This window comes from Eupeodes corollae, chromosome 1 (genome assembly GCF_945859685.1).
Source record: "Eupeodes corollae chromosome 1, idEupCoro1.1, whole genome shotgun sequence".
Lineage (NCBI taxonomy): Eukaryota > Metazoa > Arthropoda > Insecta > Diptera > Syrphidae > Eupeodes > Eupeodes corollae.
Window position 1 is genome coordinate 126252521 of NC_079147.1, and position 18845 is coordinate 126271365.

Here is an 18845-nt window from a genome sequence, read left to right on the forward strand (position 1 = left end):
AAGAAAACAAGTTAGCTGATGCGTTACCTCTGGTACATCTGAAAAATCTGTATCAGTCAATGTTCTCAGAAATGCAAAAAAGTTAAAATTCTTTTCAGTTCCATCAGAGAACTTATCGAAATATTGCGTGATTATTCTTTATACGGATTTAGTCAATGGAATCTATTGACATTGAAAATTTAGGTAGAATACAAAATGACCTCATATTTGCTTTCCCCAAAGTAAAAAATAAATATGCAAACAAACTTGTTCAAGATGTGTTTAACACATACGATCAAGAGGAACTTATCGTAAACGAGCATAACAGAGCACATAGAGGACCAAAAGAAAACTTCAAACAAATAATCTCAGAGTACTATTTTCCAAATCCTATGAATCTATGTAAATGTAAAATTTGTAAAGAAAATAAATATCAGCGTAGACTAGCGCAACATTCGATCAGTGCAATACCAATTCCCACGTATGTGGGAGAGATTTTGCATTTAGATATTTACAATACTGGTCAAAAATATTTTATAACATGAATAGACAAATTTTCTAAATTTGCCATTATAAAACATATTTCATCCAAAACTTCTGTTGACATAAGAACCCATTAAACCAAATTATTTCCCAATACGAAAATAAGAGTTATAGATTATGAAGGCGCTTTTACATCAATTGCACCGCCAGCATTGCTAAAGAACGAATTTAACACTTACGCATTCTGCACCAGCACTCCACAGTTAAAGCAATGGGCAGGTAGAAAGATTCCATTCGACTCTGGTTGAAATAGCTAGGTGTACAAAGGATCGTACAACAGATATTGATGAATTAATGCTAGTGTCAACCTTCAAATAATAACAACTCAATACACTCGGTAACAGGTTATAAGCCCTCAGAAATTTTTCACGATATCTCTAAAAAAATCACAAAAGCATTATCTCAAAATTAAAAACTAAACAGATCAAAGACCTTGAATTCCACAGTTAAAATACCACGCCTAAAGATTTCAGGCCAAAAGGTGAAATGGTATATGTAAAAACTAATAAAATAATTGGTTATAAATTATCCAAACTTTATAACCAAAAAACTATTCAGGCTGTTGTGGGCACAGCTGTAGTAATTGAAGGAAGACAAGCGCATAAAAATAATCAAAGATAACATTTTATTTCCAGATTTATGAAAATATGGCTAGGCGCCGCAAAAATTATTGACTACTCTTCAGCGTTATTCATTCCTATTTCTGCAGGAGAAGTTACGAAAACCATTTTTACCTTAAACACACTACAAATTTTTCGGATATTGATACAATAATGTCAGAAAATAGAAATATATTAAATAAAATCAAAGACTAACTAACAATTATTAGTCAGTCTATGATAAAATCAAAAACGAAAGATGCAAAGAAATATTGCTTCAGGACATAAATGAAATTGAGCGCTTGTTAACATTACTAAGACCTTCCACGAGAAAGACGCGATCGTTAGATTTTTTAGGTTCCGCAATTAAATTTATTGCTGGTACTCCTGATCATGCGGATATGGAACTGTTAAAAACACAAGAACACGAACTTACTAGAGCTAACAACAGACAGATTGAAACAAACACGCAATTCTCTGAAAAAATAGACGAGATAACTGATATAATAAATACAATAAATATAAACGAAATTAATAAACCTAATTCGGCTGATAACTATGCCTAATAAAGTGCAGTGGCACGAGTACGATAACTTTGGCGACAAGATATAATAACGGTTTTTGGTAGAGGGGCTTAATACAATCATTTTTTTATGGGAGGGGGAGTCTATCTCCCCCCCGTTTAGGCGGTAGGGGCAATTAAAAAAAATATGTACATTAAATGGAAAAAAATAATGGTAATACTTACAATTAAGTATTATACCTTTTTTAAAAGCCAACATTTTTGCCTATTAGCTTGTTTTTAAATCAAGTCAAAACTATGAATAGTTTTTGAAAAAAAATGGTTTTAAAGTCAAAATTTGTGCAAAAAAAAAGTAAAAAAAGGGTTTAAGTGTAATTTTTCAATACATCAAGATTAATTACCATTGTTTTTATTTCAGAATTTATTGCTCCTATTTGTTTTTCATCAAAAACTGAAAACTAGATGATTTTATGTCTTAGTTTTTGAGAAAATTGAAAATAACCACAACTACTATTTTAATTTAATTCTTTTTTTTTTGCTTGACTGGCCTTATTTTGATAGTAACAATGGTAGGTGCGAGTTTGGTGGTATGCAACAGTGGGAATTGTAAGGGGGGCATGCTGCTCCCTGCAACCCCCCTGCTTGGCTACACTATAGGATTTGGGGTGAGTGGAAGTTGGAGTGCGTGCAAGATGAATATATCTTAATCCTTATTCGATTATTACTATCAAACTAAGATAGTAATTATTATAATGAAATTTTCAATTTTCTCAAAAACTAAAAGACATAAAGTCATCTAGTTTTCAAATTTTGATCAAAAACAAATAAGAGCAATAAACTTTGAAATAAAAATAGTGGTAATTAATCTTGAAGTATTGAAAAATTACACTTTAACCCTTTTTTTTTACTTTTTTTTTGCACAAATTTTGACTTTAAAACAATTTTTTTCTAAAACTATGCATAGTTTTGACTTGATTTAAAAACAAGCTAATAGACAAAAATGTTGGCTTTAAAAAAAGGTATAATACTTAATTGTAAGTATCACCGTTATTTTTTAATTATTTTTTTCCATTTAATGTACATATTTTTTTAAATTGCCCCTACCCCCTAAACGGGAGGAGATAGACCCCCCCTCCACTAGTAAAAAATGCTTGTTTGTAACTGTTCTATACAAATCCGTCATCAAACTTTTTGGCCAAAGTTATCGTACTCTCCCCAGTGCAGTTATGTCATAAAGAATTAGGATTATACTAAATAATTTAAGCAATAACATTTATTTTCTCATTCTTGCCAAAAACAAAATTATTAATCCTTTAATTCCAAGTACAGAGAAAATATGTATTATTAAGATTAAAGAAAATGTTTTAACTGATTTAAGCGATTTGTTAAATATTGCTGATGTAAAAATGTATTACCAATGTAATTCTTTAATTTATTTAATTAAGATTCTTTAATTTATTTAATTAAAACACCTGTTATTCACAATAATAAAATTATTGATTTAAGTTCAAATATATCAGCAATTTGTAAAAATATTCAATATCCCTTAAGTACTTGTAAGAAAGCTCCCTTATACTCCTATTGTGAAACAGATTTCCAAAATCCTTGCCTTTTCCAACTCCTTAATAATAATATGGCACACTGCCCCACAACTCATGCTATCGACATCAAAAAGATCGAAGTGGTAAGAAATGGACTTATCGTAGCCAGTGACGAGAATATAACTATAGAAGAAAAAGGCCAGCGTATCGTCCTGAATGGAACCTTCCTAATACCATCGATGATTAAATCAATATCAATGGCAAACAACCTACCAACACCAAAACGAACTATTTTGAATGAAGTCGTCTTCAAGTAAAAAATTACGCTTCTGCGCTTACACAAGCTGCACATCATCAACAACCAAAAAATAAAAGAATTTTCGATTACGCTCGAGACAAGCAAATGGATGTTATATGGCACCATAGCTATACTTGCCCTTGTGATTTTTGTCCTGCTTTATGTAAAAATTAAGCCGGAAACTGTTAAAATAACAACAAAAACAGACAATGTTTCATCAGCGTTAGATGAAGAAATTCATCATGAACGAGGACGTCCAGTATTAAGGGTAAAAGAGTTAATAATAATATATTTTCCCACATTCTCGCACCTTACTTATTTTTCACTTCCTGCATGAGTTATAGAATTGCTTCCCAATCATAACAACCAAACCATCCATACCGCTTAATAAAAATACCATTAAATATTAAATGGCCACCAAGCATATTTCGTTGAACATAATTTATGTGAATAGACATAAAATATTAAAAGTAATGTAAACAAATAATATCGAACACAGAATCTTCCACAGATACAGAATATCCAAACATAAATATAAAATCAAACTAATTTAAACAAAAATCGTTAACGATCAAAAATCAAACTAACGTTAACAAAAATCGTCAACGATCAAAAACAATAATATTGAATCATCATGAAATATGATGATAATGCATGTGTAAAAATCCACACATATTTATAGTCTGTAAGAAGAAATTAAGAACATCAAAATGGTATAAATAAGCAGGGTTTTCCCTGACAGTTAGTTCAGTTCCACCTTGACACTCCTACGTTTAGCAGAAGATTGATTGAAAATTGATAAATAAAATACTTGTCTAAAATTTTAATCTACCGTTTCATTTTAAAATCTTTTTAAAAAAACCCGAATGATTTAAAAAACAAAATTCACGCGTAAGGTCATATTGTAATAATTTTAATGTAATTTAGGAAAAGATTGCAAATGCAAAAGCCAAATGTATTAATAGCTTTGCAAGAGAAAATAAAATTAAGTAAAAACGACTAAAGGTCTATCATTTACTGACGACCAACATAAAAATTCGATTAGTATTGTGTGCTCCGAAAATCTTTGTATGAAGCAAATAGAGAAAATTATAAGTCATAAAAACATCGATCACAGAAGAAACCACAGAAGAACCAAAGAAGAACTTACAGATACAGAAAAGCAAACGAAATGCAGATAAAGTTATTAATTGTGTAACTGTTAATTTTTTTATATATTTTTACAACTTTTGTTTTAAATTATCTACGGGTATTTATTACCATAAACATTAAAAGTCTTATTTAATAGAATTCGCTAAACAGATGAATAGTTATTCATAAGGATTTATGTAGGCTCTATTTAACGTTGCGAAAATTCTCATTTATAAAAAATTCTGCTATACATTTTAGTTAGGCAATGCTATTCCATTTTTCTGTCTATCAAATCAGCTGTTTGTCATAACAAAGAAAATATAGAAATTTGTGTTGTGCTTTTGTTGTGTAAAAATGGAATCGAAAACAAAAAGGTCTCGTACCCCGAATTGGGATTCGTCCGATAAAGTAAGTAATATCAGCGCAGCGGTAAGAATCTTTGAATGAAATCAATAAAACTTCTTACATTTCTTTTAGATACTCCTTCGACAGCTTATAGAAGACAAAATTTAAATTATAGAAAATAAAAATGAAAATGAAAAGAGACTCCTGGCGTGAAATAACCGATAGGTATGTAAAGGGTGATTTTTTTGAGGTTAGGATTTTCATGCATTAGTATTTGACAGATCACGCGGGATTTCAGACATGGTGTCAAAGAGAAAGATGCTCAGTATGCTTTGACATTTCATCATGAATAGACTTACTAACGAGCAACGCTTGCAAATCATTGAATTTTATTACCAAAATCAGTGTTCGGTTCGAAATGTGTTTCGCGCTTTACGTCCGATTTATGGTCTACATAATCGACCAAGTGAGCAAACAATTAATGCGATTGTGACCAAGTTTCGCACTCAGTTTACTTTATTGGACATTAAACCAACCACACGAATGCGTACAGTGCGTACAGAAGAGAATATTGCGTCTGTTTCTGAGAGTGTTGCTGAAGACCGTGAAATGTCGATTCGTCGCCGTTCGCAGCAATTGGGTTTGTGTTATTCGACCACATGGAAGATTTTACGCAAAGATCTTGGTGTAAAACCGTATAAAATACAGCTCGTGCAAGAACTGAAGCCGAACGATCTGCCACAACGTCGAATTTTCAGTGAATGGGCCCTAGAAAAGTTGGCAGAAAATCCGTTTTTTAATCGAAAAATTTTGTTCAGCGATGAGGCTCATTTCTGGTTGAATGGCTACGTAAATAAGCAAAATTGCCGCATTTGGAGTGAAGAGCAACCAGAAGCCGTTCAAGAACTGCCCATGCATCCCGAAAAATGCACTGTTTGGTGTGGTTTGTACGCTGGTGGAATCATTGGACCGTATTTTTTCAAAGATGCTGTTGGACGCAACGTTACGGTGAATGGCGATCGCTATCGTTCAATGCTAACAAACTTTTTGTTGCCAAAAATGAAAAAACTGAACTTGGTTGACATGTGGTTTCAACAAGATGGCGCTACATGCCACACTGCTCGCGATTCTATGGCCATTTTGAGGGAAAACTTCGGAGAACAATTCATCTCAAGGAATGGACCAGTAAGTTGGCCACCAAGATCATGCGATTTGACGCCTTTAGACTATTTTTTGTGGGGCTACGTCAAGTCTAAAGTCTACACAAATAAGCCAGCAACTATTCCAGCTTTGGAAGACAACATTTCCGAAGAAATTCGGGCTATTCTGGCCGAAATGCTCGAAAAAGTTACCCAAAATTGGACTTTCCGAATGGACCACCTAAGACACAGCCGCGGTCAACATTTAAATGAAATTATCTTCAAAAAGTAAATGTCATGGACCAATCTAACGTTTCAAATAAAGAATCGATGAGATTTTGCAAATTTTATGCGTTTTTTTTTTTTTTAAAAGTTCTCAAGCTTTTAAAAAATCACCGTTTACAAATATAGATAATCTTTGTTTTTTACTAATTTGTTTGCAATGATTTTCAGTTTTAACAGTTTAAGCGCAACGATGAGGAAAACCATAGACACACCATATAAAGACCGGAATCTTTCGTAGGTTTTACCTTCGAACACCCATTTGTTTACATTGTTGTATTTGTAATTTTGACATTACGTCCATTTTGAAATGTGAAATCCAACAACAATTCTATGCAGTGCATTAACTTGTTTTGACAGTTTTTTTTTTTATTAAATTGCTGCGGTGAGAATTTTAGATTTGATTTTAGCTGTCAAATGAAGCATTTGTTGTTTTGTTAATTTGTTTAAAAATGCAGGATCCAAATGAAGATTCCGAATGAAATGATGTCTTCCGGGCAAAAGGTATCCTTCCACCCATGCCCGAGAATGCCTTTGAGAAGCGAACTGGTGGTGACAAGCAGAAAAATATCGAAGACGTGAACATGGACGAATCTGAAGACTCCCAAGACGAAAGTGTTCGCGAGGAATATCTTCACAAAAGATTGGCATAGATGCAAGCATTCGCAGACAAGGCTCTTTTCGGTTCAGTATGGTCAATTTTCGGACAAGATTACGTCAACGAAGTGACCAAAGCTGGAGAAGGTATCTAGGTTGTGTTGCATTTGTAACGGTGTGCCGCTCTGTTCGGTCATACACCACCATATGCAACAGTACCTGCGGTCGATAGCCACCACCTGCACCCCAAATTTAACAGAATAGCATCTGCCAACAGTGTTTATCTATTTTGAAGGCCAAATGAAAAAACAATTCATTGGTGCCTTGGAGCTTCGTGGTTAAAAATTGACCACCAATGTATTGGAGTTCATGTTCAGTCAGTGTGGTTCAATTCCAACGGAAATCAAGGAAGATTCCAAGCAACAAACTCGTGGCAAAATGCTCAGCGACGTACACTATTGGTCGTGTCCTTGGAACAAAAGTGTACCTACAGAAAGGGTTTATACCTTCCTGGAATCCTTGAAGTGTGAGTAAGAAATTTGCATTCACAGTTTTTAGTAAAAATCAAAAAAACTTGTAAGAAAACGTCCAAGTGTGTTCCGATGTTCGTATTTTCCTATCGAAAATGTGTAAAAATGCGAACATTGGAATTCATCTGGTCGTGTCCTTGGAACAATAGTGTACCTACAGGAATGGTTTATACCTTCCTGGAATCCTTGAAGTGTGAGTACGAACTTTGCATTCAAACTTTTTTGTAAAAAACAAAACAACTTAAAAAAACACGTCCAAATGAGTTCTAATGTTCGTATTTTCCTATCGAAAATGTTTAAAAATGCGAGTATTGTAATTTTTGTTGACGTTTTCAAACTCACCTCGAAGAAAAAAACATTTATCTTATTTGTGATGTCACACTTTTATTATTTATTTTTATTTGAAAAACTAAACTTATATTGAAATTGTTAAAAATTGGTCACTGTGTTGTAATTATCAAAATACTTTTATGAAATAGTCATCGTTTTTAAATTCGACAAAAAAAGAATTATTATAACATTCAAAAATATAATTTTTGGAACGTTTAATTTTACCTGGAGGAGAACTCTTTACATTACATTCAAAATTAAAAAAAAAAAACAATGTTTTACATTTTTGCTAGTATATTTCAGGTTTTCTTTACATAATACAACAAATGAATTGAAAAGTGTATTATACGTAGTACACACTTTTAAATATAGTAAGGTTAAAAATTAACAATTTCTTGCCACTTCTTCTTCTTACAAAAGTTTTTCTTGCATTTAAATAAGCTAGATTTAAGAAAAAATAATTTATCCTGGGTATACCTTAATCCATATTCGATTATTCCTATCAAAATAAGACTACGTAAAAACCCAAGGAAGTAAACAATAATTCAATTAAAATATATTTATTTGATAATTTTCTCAAGAACAAGGAGACATGTAATCATCTATTTTTCAGTTTTTGATCAAAAACAAATATGAACAATGAATGCTAAAAACAATAATAGATAATCTTAGTTTTAAAAATTACACTTCAAAACTTTTTTTTAACTTTTTTTGCCCAAATTTTGAGCTTAAAACAATTTTTTTCAAAAAGTATACAAATTAACACGTCTGTTCCATTAGTAATTAGAAAATATGAACCAAAATATAATAATAAGCAGTAAGCACGATCCTCTTAGCATCATTTAAACGGAAGGTAGCACATTACCTTGAATCTATTAACAAATCATAAAAGGTACGGATTTCGAATTGGTGTGAACATTTAGTACAAACTTACCTCGTTCCGTCCCCAATATTTTATTGCAGACATTACTTGGATATCTATGGGGATGTGGCCTCCTCTATTGTCGCTGCTGAGATCCGAACGGATAATTTCAATTATTTATATATTATTTTTTGAAAATCTATATTTTTTTTTTAAATTCTCCGTTTCTTAGGCTCATTGGGTTGAACCTTTTTTTTTATAAACTTTCCGACTTCTCGGATTTAAATTATTAAAATCGTTAATAAATGAGCTAAATTGGAAAGGCATTATTGTTTTCTTTTGAATTTAAAGAATGGAGAGAAATCAAAATGACATTTACGAAATAATAACAACAATAATTTCCTTATGTAGGCTTTATTCAACCTCAGATTATTATGGGACTATGCAACCTTGCATAAGTTTTATAAATAGCATTTTTCCGTTTAGAGGCATTATAGAGATTACATAACTTTATGTAGGCTCTATACAGCGCTTTTAAATAAGATAATAATTTTGTGACTGTGCTCAGAATTATTGTTATTGAAAAATTTCTGAAATCGCGCAAACAATAGCATCAGTCGTGGGGGTACGAAGCAGCTTGTGAAACAATGGTGAGAAGAATGGCGGATTTAGGGGTAGAAAATAAAAATAATATTGATCGGTTAAAATTAAATTCTATTAAATTACGGCAAACAGTTGTTGCCTACCAACCCATTTCTGTCGCGACACCCGAAATAGTATGTCAAATATCACTCGATGTAGTGAAATCCGTACCAGACTGAGAGAAAAAAACTAAACGAGAGTACCAACTTCGACGGGTCCTCTCTTTTTGCCTACAAGCTGCGATTTGCACATAAACTTGCATATGTATTAACTCCATATAAAATAAATGTGGGGAACGAATACTTATGCAAGAAGATGTGCATACTCCCAACATTGAAAAAAATGGCGTCCACCTTTGAAAAATGGCGGATGCAGTCAGCTGTTCAGAAGTGTTCAAAGAAAATTCAAAATTGTGGATGAACAATTTTTTGGTACTCTCATTATGTTCGTTTGGGAGTAATATAATTGGAATATGAACAGAACAATGAAAATTTAGAAACAATTCTAAATAACGCATTTAGACAAATTTTAGTTAGTTATTTGAAGCCAGTTTTAATCATTAAGTAAGTAAAATAAATTAGGTGGTGCAACAGTCCAATGAGAATTAGGACCTAGAAACATAAAACTCTGAAAGCACTACAACTGTTATTTTTTTATTATTAGCTGCGTTAATGGGTTTAATTTTCGCTCAGACCGTTGAAAAATGCAAAAAAAAATCAGATTTGTTTCAGTTTTCAGAGTTCATCGACTTAATTTTGGCTGTGAGAGTTGCTGGAACATTAAAAACGAGAGTTAAAGAATGTAAACATGGATCATTAAAACAAAACAACGCAGGAACATTGAAAACATTTTTATATATTCATCTCTTTTTTACATTCCTATTTTATTTGTGTGTACTCGTTGTTTATTTTCTTTAGGTTACCGACATTTCCAAAATGCTGAAAATAAGTGATTTAAGTAGAGACTAAATAAAAAAACCGTCAACTTGTTACTTCTGTTGCCAATTTTCATCTCATAAGATTTGTGAATAGGTGATAAGCTATTCTTACTACTATCCACTAGCTAGTATGTTGCTTTTAAAGGCTTAACTACATAAGCCGAAAAGTACATTTGTACAAAAGTAAAAATATTTGTATTCTCGCTAGGTCAGTGATTTTGTGAAATTAATATACAAATTTGTTCTTCAACCAAAATTTAAGTCCTATGCATCATTTTTTTTAATTTTTCCAGTTCTAACTATTTATATCTTATCTTTGAGTTGTATAGTTACGCTAACACTAAGTTCCATAAAATATCGATTGATACCACAATTGCAGATACTTTGTATAAATATTCCCGGTAAACTGTAGAACTTTATTATTTCCGTTATTAGTTAAGGAATTACTATTGAAATAAACATAGCATACATTTCGCACCCTTTGAATGAAAGTGACCTAACTCAAAAAATACAACTTGTGGGAAATTACCAAAAAGTCTTCAACAAAGTGTAGATTTGAGTAATTTTAAATGTATTTCTCACATAATTTGGCAAATAATTAACTTCCATTGAAATATGTATATGAGAAATACAATCAAAATTACTCAAAATTACACTTTCTTGAAGACTTTTTGTTCAATTCCCACAAATTGCATTTTTTGATTTAGGTCGCTTTCATTCAAATGGTACGTTTTATAAATTCATATATACAAAAAAAGTCTAGTCTAAAAAGCCTTAACCTTATTACACTCTTTCTGAACATATCTTTTCTTGTTTTGGTTATTAATGCCATCTATCTGTAACTCAGAGAAAAAGAAGTGAAAAACAAGTTCACCACGATCTACCGTTATAAGGTTTACCGTAGTTTATTGAAAAACGGAAATTTGTTGCTAGAATGAATTTGTGAAAACCAGAGAGAGAAAGAAATATCAAATGTCTCATTCTTTTTCTGCTCTCCGAGGTGAAAACATGAATACACCGATACGAATTCGACACGCTATAAAAAATGAGAGTAAGCGGTTTCGAAGGGACGGAGACGAGGAAATTTGGCTCTCTCGATTAGTTTTTTCTCTCTGGTACCAGATTTTAATGGTGAACGTGCGAGATACATTTCGTGGCTTCAAGCGGCCAAGACAGCAATAGCACTATTCGATCCATATAATGGATCAGAGCGGTATTATCAAGCTGTTGCAATAATTAGGAACAAAGTTGTTGGATCTGCCGATTTAGTTTTATCGTCATTCAACACAGTTCTTAATTTCGAAGCAATAAGTGCTCGCCTTGATAATGCATGTTCTGACAAACGCCCACTACACGTACTCGAAATCCAAATGAGCATTCTATGTCAAGGACATTAATCGATCTCTGAGTATTACGACAAGTGAAAAGATAGAAAAACATCTCACGTCCAATAAAATCTCAATGGAATATTCATGCACTAATGTTCTAATTAACTCATTAGCATCAAAATACAATGTGCGAGTATTTATTTCAGGCCTTAGTATGCATATTTGCAATAATATATTTTCTTCCGGTTGTAAAGACCTGCCATCTGCATTAGCAAAGCCACAGGAGCTTTAGGATAATCAACTCAGGTACGAATTTGCAAGAGCATTTGATAAAAATGTATCATATGCTAGTACAAGAAGTAACCCTCACTATAAACATGATGTCCAAGCAAAACCCCAAGCCCACCGCGACAGATTACCAGCAGAAGCAAAACCATCAATCAGATCCATACGATCATATGAGCGTTGATAACTTGTCAATATACCGACGCAGTAAAACGGTGCCAGAGGATAGCAGCAAACAGACTACCAGTCAACAGCCGTACAAACAAAGAATCGAAGCGCTCACTCGAGTCCGGCAGGGCACCACTATCGAAAGCCCAGAGAACAAATTTTCTAGACGAATACGAATATGAAAACTTCGATGAGGAATATGAACATCAGATTCATTCAGAAAATAAAATAACTTACAAATCTAAAATACAATTTTGTGGTATAACAACAGGGTTTTTTATCCTTCCCCAATTAGAAACCTTCGATGCGCTTATAGGGTATGATTTCCTCGCGCAGATAAAAGCGCAAATTGATACAAAACGTTCTTTGCTAGTTTACGAAAATGGGGAGATGGAAATCAAATTTTTGGAATGCGAACAGGTTAATAATTTAGAAATCGATATGAAAACAATTCCTAACACCGTCAAAAGTGAATTTAAGGAATTAATCGAAGAATTATCAGAAGTGTTCGCCCAACCGGATGAGAGATTACCTTTTAACTCAAAAATAAAAGCAACCATTAAAACAATAGACTCAGAACCAATCTATTCCAAACCAAAACCATACAATATGGCAGCAATTCCTTTTGTAAATAAGGAAATGAAGAGATTGTTAAGTGATGGAATATTTCGGCCTTTACATTCCCTGTATAATACTGACATAATGGTTGTAGGGAAAAAAGGCATTAACGAAGACGGTACTCCCAAATCTAGGTTAGTGTTGTACTATAGAAAGTTAAATAAACGCACTATACCAGATCGTTATCCATCCCAGAAACGTCAGTAATCCTCTCAAATTTAGGACAAGCTAGATTCTATTCAACAATAGATTTAAGATCCGGCTTCTACCAAATTCTCTGAGAAGAAAAGGACCGGAAAAAAACTGCTTTCTCCATAAATAATGGAAAATACGAATTCTGCAGATTAACTTTCGGCTTGAAAAATGCTCCCAGTATTTTTCAACGAACAATAGACAACCTATTGCGAGATGAAATAGACAAATGTTGTCATGTTTATATAGATGATGTAAACATTTTTTCGCAGACAGAAAGAGATCATCTAGAAGACATAAGAAAAATTTTCTCTAAAATTTTCAATGCTAACATGCGAATATCTCCAAAAAAATGTAAATTTTTTAAGCATGAGCTTGAATTTTTAGGATTTCTTGTCTCTGGAGACGGCATTAAAACCTGCCCAAATAAAGTCAAAGACATTGTAGACTTCGAAGTGCGAAAAACACTTCGTGTAAATGCCCAAATAACCAAACCTTTAACAAAATACCTAAGCGGAAAAAAAAGAAACATAGGAACGAATAAGTTTAAGTGCAATGTATTGAGTATAGAAAAGATTTGTTGATAGAATAATATTTTATTAAGAGTAATGAAATATTGAGTGAAGCTAACATGATCCTATATAAGGTGATTTCTATATGTTTTACAGAGTGTATCATTAATGCAGTTTTCTTTTAGTCATTTACTCATATATATAACACGCTCCCTTTAAAGTTATTCATAATACAAATTGTTTGTTTGCTTTATGTACATCTCATGAAATGCATTTGGAATCCAGTCCGAAATCCAGCCTTAGAATCGTTGCCAGATGACGGTGACGATTGCAATTCATTGCCAAAACTCTCATCAGAAACACTGATCACAGTCTCATTTGCCTTAACATCTTCATATAGAGATTTATCTGTATCAATAGATTGAGCACGAATTTAATCCAAATGACGATTTATTTCTTTATTGTTGTGCGTTTTTTTTTATTATTTTTTTTTTAATTCATTTTTATTAATTCAATCTTAAACATATCTTAAAGCTAGACAAAAATTCATAAAACTATCCTTATTATCCATAACTCACAACTAACGTATTGGTCCCGTACGGACACTTAAAGTTAAACTATAACACTAACTACTCGTACTAATGCCTTTCGGCCTTAAGATCTATCTTAACTTCAATTCAATTTATTTATTTTTGTATTCATTAGAAAATTTAAAACAATTTATATTAATATCCTTTTAATTTTTACTTAAAAACTACTTAAAATTAGGTCCTTAAATAAAACTTAAAGCTAACTTAAACTACCTATTCTACCTATTAACTACTTAAAACTAGAACAACCACAGCAGCAAATCTAACTATCTAACATTTTTGTTTTTCGATTTTGTTGTATTTTTTTTATTATTATTTTTTTTTTATTCCATGTTTTTAATGTTTTTTTTTATTTTTTTGTATTTTTTTTTAATTTCTTTCTGTGCCACCATGCCTATCCTACTTAAAACTAAACCCTAAAACTATAAAACAAGTTTGTAAGCCGGCCAAGGCTTAAAACCCCATCCCAACTACCCTCTATCAAGTGCCGATTGAAGCCACCAAAACTGGTTCTCCTGCTTCACCCTATCAGTACGGTTCCGTTCGGACACAGCCCCACTGAACCGAATTAGCTCTGCTCCACCTTGTGCCATGACGTCCCGATTGTACAGGTCTTCGTCTGACGTGGTAGATTAGCGGAACTGCCAATCTATCCTGTATCAGTCCGCATCTGTCTAAAAAGAGGAATGTATCTATTGGAATGAAGCCGCTCAAGCATGCACTTTTAAAATACTCGTCGTTCGGATAGAACGGCCCGAAAATTAAATTGTTGGTCGAAGACAGCTCTTGCAATGTGACCTCGAACCAGTTATATCACGAAATTGTAAATTCTGTTGATTCGAGCCCCGTTGTATAGGACCTCGTTGGAATAGTAATGCGGCTGTTCGATATAAGCCGGTACAGCGTCGTAAACACTGCCGCTCGAACACCCGAAACTTCTCCATCTGTGAAGGGGCAACGTTGATACACAGGACAACCATAAACGATCTTCGGCCGTATGAGCGCCATGTAGCAAATTACATTCACTCTGGGGTCAAGCCGACTGCTCTAAAACAGCCGTTTCGTCAGAGCGAAGGCTCCTCTGGCCCTGGTCACAGCAGCATTTATATGTCTGTCGAAATATAAATACTGTTCTAACCAGATACCGAGGTACTTCACTACACTTTTGCTCGCTAATGGCTGCCCGTGAAGATCAACGATAACCATCTTGCACCAATTCTTGCACGTATCCCTGGTGGCCCAGCCAACGTAGACCGGAATAGAATTGTCTCCGACTTCTGGTCAGTTTTAGGTAAGGACCTTCTAACCATAGGGTGCCAAAGGCCTTTTCCAAATCAACCAGAACAGCAGCTATGCATTGTTGTTTTGATTTATTCCATTGGATATCAAAAACGAGTTTAGACGCAGCATGAATTGTGTCATGACCCACCCGAACTGTTTATCCGGAATTATTTTGTTGTCCGCAGCCCAATTAGTCAGAGCACTATTAATGATTTTTTTTGAAAACTTTGCTGATGCTCGAAAGAAGACTTATCGACTCAAGATTTGACGGGTTGGAGTTGTCCTTTCCCTTTTTCGGCAGGAGATAAACCACAGCGGTCTTCCAATGCACTGGATAATATTCATTATTCAGTGCATTGTTGAAGAGTATTGTGTAAATGTCAATTGCTTCCATCGGTAAATGTCTTATTGCTTCCATCGGTAAATGTGTTAGTACAACGTCAGCGACACCTGCTGACTTTTTATTTTTTATTGAATTGAAGATGAGCTGAAGCTCAACCTTCGTCACTCACAGAGGACTTGGTCCCGTTTGCTCGGCGATTATGGCATTTGCCAAGGAATCGTCATTGAACCGCATGAAACCGCGGTTCTCAGATCGCCATTGTGTCATATCATTTCGAAAGTAAAAGTGATTAAGTAGGGCTCTGTTTTCCAGGTCGTCGTTGGAGCGAATACTAACATTCACCTTGTACACTTGCTTTAAAGAAGCTCCCACCTCCTTCACTTTTTCCTTCGGATCTTCAGTTATGTAAAAGTCATCGTCAAAGATGGCTTCTTCTGGATCTATTTGCGCTGTCTTGAGTACCTTTCTGTTCTCTTCGGTTCTTTGGAGTTTCAGACCTGTTGTGTGTCTTGAGTACCTTTCTGTTCTCTTCGGTTCTTTGGAGTTTCAGACCTGTTGTGTGTTTAGACACAAGTATACGTACGTGGACCCATTTTTCGTTTAATCTTTGCTGGCAACAATGATGCATTGTTAGGATTTTTGTAATTTCTAATCATGAATTCATGACCTTTATTAAAAGTTACATTTCGTTTGAATTTAAAATGTTTTATTTGCTTTCAACTACCTCACTAACGGTGGGTGGTCGGAAGTTACTGAAGCGAGTACGTAAAGTGCGTCCAAAAAATAATTTCGCTGGCATTTCATTTGTTGTACAGTGGATTGTGGTTCAATAATCGAGCAAAATTCGACATATAATCGTGTCTATATTATGCGATGAATGCTTTGACTTTGCACTGTTTACACTAACAATTATTGACTTTTTGAAAGTTTTTATAAAATTCTGGCCATTTGTTGCGACATGACTGGGGAACTGAACATGTGTTCAATATTGTTACGTGTGGTAAAGTCATTGAACTCGGCAGACTTGAATTGAGTTCCATTGTCGTTAACAATTTTGTCTGGAATTCCATAGCGACTAAACAATTCGCGCAATTTAGCAACAGTTAAGGCAGACGTGATTATTTTTATTTTAAAAACTTCAGCCCATTTCGTGTGTGAATCTAACACGATTAAAAACAATGGTTAAGCTTTGGTCCAGCAAAGTCGATATGAATATGACTCCAAACTGAGTCTGTTGGTACCCATGGTATTAACTCGGCTTTGGGTGGACTTGCCTGCAATTGTTGACACGGATCACATTTTTTTATTAAATTTTCAATTTCAGAATCAATTTTTGGCCACCATACGTATGATCTTGCCAATGATTTGGTTTTGACTACTCCCATATGGGATGCATGTAATTCATTAAGAATACATTGCCGAAGTTTTGTTACCACAACCGTTCGAAACCCCCACATGATGCATCCATATTGGACTGTAAGTTCAAGTGATTTGCTTTTGAACACATCAAAATTAGAATCCAATTTGTCAATAGTGGTGCTTTCGATAGCTTCCAAAAGTTTACTGAGAATGGGTTTGCGTTTCGTTTCAATGGCAATATTTTTAAAATTTATTCGTAATGCATTATCTTTTTCAATCAAATCTATGTAGTTTGCATCATTGTATTTTTCAATGTACGGTAGCTGAGGTAAACGTTATAAACTGCCTCATAATCGATGCACTTTACATATTTAATTTCATAATTGAAACCACTTAACATCAGTGCCCAGCTCTGCATGCGAGCTGCATGCCTGGGTTTATGATCTGTTGAGATGGTCAAAAAGTTTCCCAAAAAATATTGTTTCAATTTAGTGAAAGAGAAAAATATGGCTAATGCTTCTTTTTCAATGCCGGAATAATTCAATTCACTTTTGGATATCGATCTCGAAATGAAATCAATGGGTTTGTGCCCATCCGGAAACCGGTGTGATAAGACTAGAACGACTGGAATTTTGGGATTGAAATGAGTCATCACTTGCTCTGACGAAATTTTATGTTTTATTAAATCGTATGCCTTTAAACAATCTGTGTTCCATATGAATTGAACGTCTTTCCGAAGTTAAATGTAAAACGGATTCATTTTGTTTGAAAAATCTTTTATGAAGCGTGAGTAGTAAATAGCCATGCCAATAAATGCTCTCAATTCATGAATATCTTTAGTAATAGGTGCATCTAAAATAGAAAGAAAATGCATTTAACTGCATTCTATCTCAAACCAGCATCGGCCATTTTTTTACCCAATTTTAAATTTAAGAGATGGTCTTTGAAATCTCTTCTAGTGACTGTGATATCATCTTTAAGCCTAGTACATACTTGTGAACCATCTCGTGAACCCATACAAATTTTAGTTTTTGGTTCACCCGTGAACTTGCTCGTGAAGCTAAGTGGAGAACAAAGTGGAGAGTTTTCGTTCACGGGCAATTCACGTGCAAAATGTACGTGAACTGTTAGTGAAGCTTTGACATTTGGTTTCCGCATGTTCACAACGTGTACTCACAAGTGTGTACCAGTGAGCAATGTCAAAAGTTCACTTTCTCCATTGGCGAACGTTCACTTCACTAGGAAGTATGTACTAGGCTTTATATACAACTACGCAATTGACACCCCTTAGTAAATTTTCCATGTGCATTTGAAAAATAGCAGCTGCCGGCTTTACTCCAAAACGTAATCTACTCATTTTGAATGTACCAATATTAGTACTCCAAGCACACAATAGAGATGATGCTTCATCCAAACACAATTCATTATAGACAGCATTCGTGTCTAAATAATTCTCCACCTTGTAACGATGATTTTAACATCAACAAAAAACTTGTTAATTGTAGTTTTGTAGTCACCACACACACATAATTTGCCATCTGGTTTAGGAACGGGAACTAACGGTGTTCCCCACTTCGCAGTGTCAATTTGCTCAAGAACGCCTTTTGCAACTAAATCTCGCAGATTTTGTTTAATTTCAGACTTCCAAGCAATTGGAATTGGCCGTGGCTTACAAAATACCGACTTAGCTTCACTATCGATTTGCAATGAATTTTCACAAATATTATATTTCCCCAATTGGCCATCGAAAAGTTTGGAAAACTGACTTTTAATTTGGTCTACAATTACGGACAAACTTCGATTCTCTGGATATCGAATCGAGTGAACAAGGTTCTCATGATTTTGATCCATTTGCACTTCCAAAAATTTAAATGCACGTAGAAAATTTCTA

General features: G+C 33.9%; 1 long non-coding RNA gene and 1 pseudogene across 2 annotated transcripts; one reads left to right on the forward strand and one right to left on the reverse strand.

Moving 5' to 3' along the window:
* The first annotated feature begins 6583 nt into the window (after window positions 1–6583).
* On the forward strand, window positions 6584–7511 carry LOC129944369 (viral IAP-associated factor homolog; annotated as a pseudogene).
* Window positions 7512–8381: 870 nt separating this feature from the next.
* LOC129941125 (uncharacterized) lies at window positions 8382–9551 on the reverse strand. Of its 2 annotated transcripts, XR_008780820.1 has the most exons (3): window positions 9450–9551; window positions 8772–8847; window positions 8382–8709 (listed from the first exon to the last, which is right to left on the reverse strand). It is a non-coding gene; the product is annotated as an uncharacterized LOC129941125 (long non-coding RNA). The 2 variants fall into 2 exon arrangements; XR_008780819.1 differs by lacking the exon at window positions 9450–9551 and having other exon boundaries at window positions 8772–9435.
* Window positions 9552–18845: the final 9294 nt, after the last annotated feature.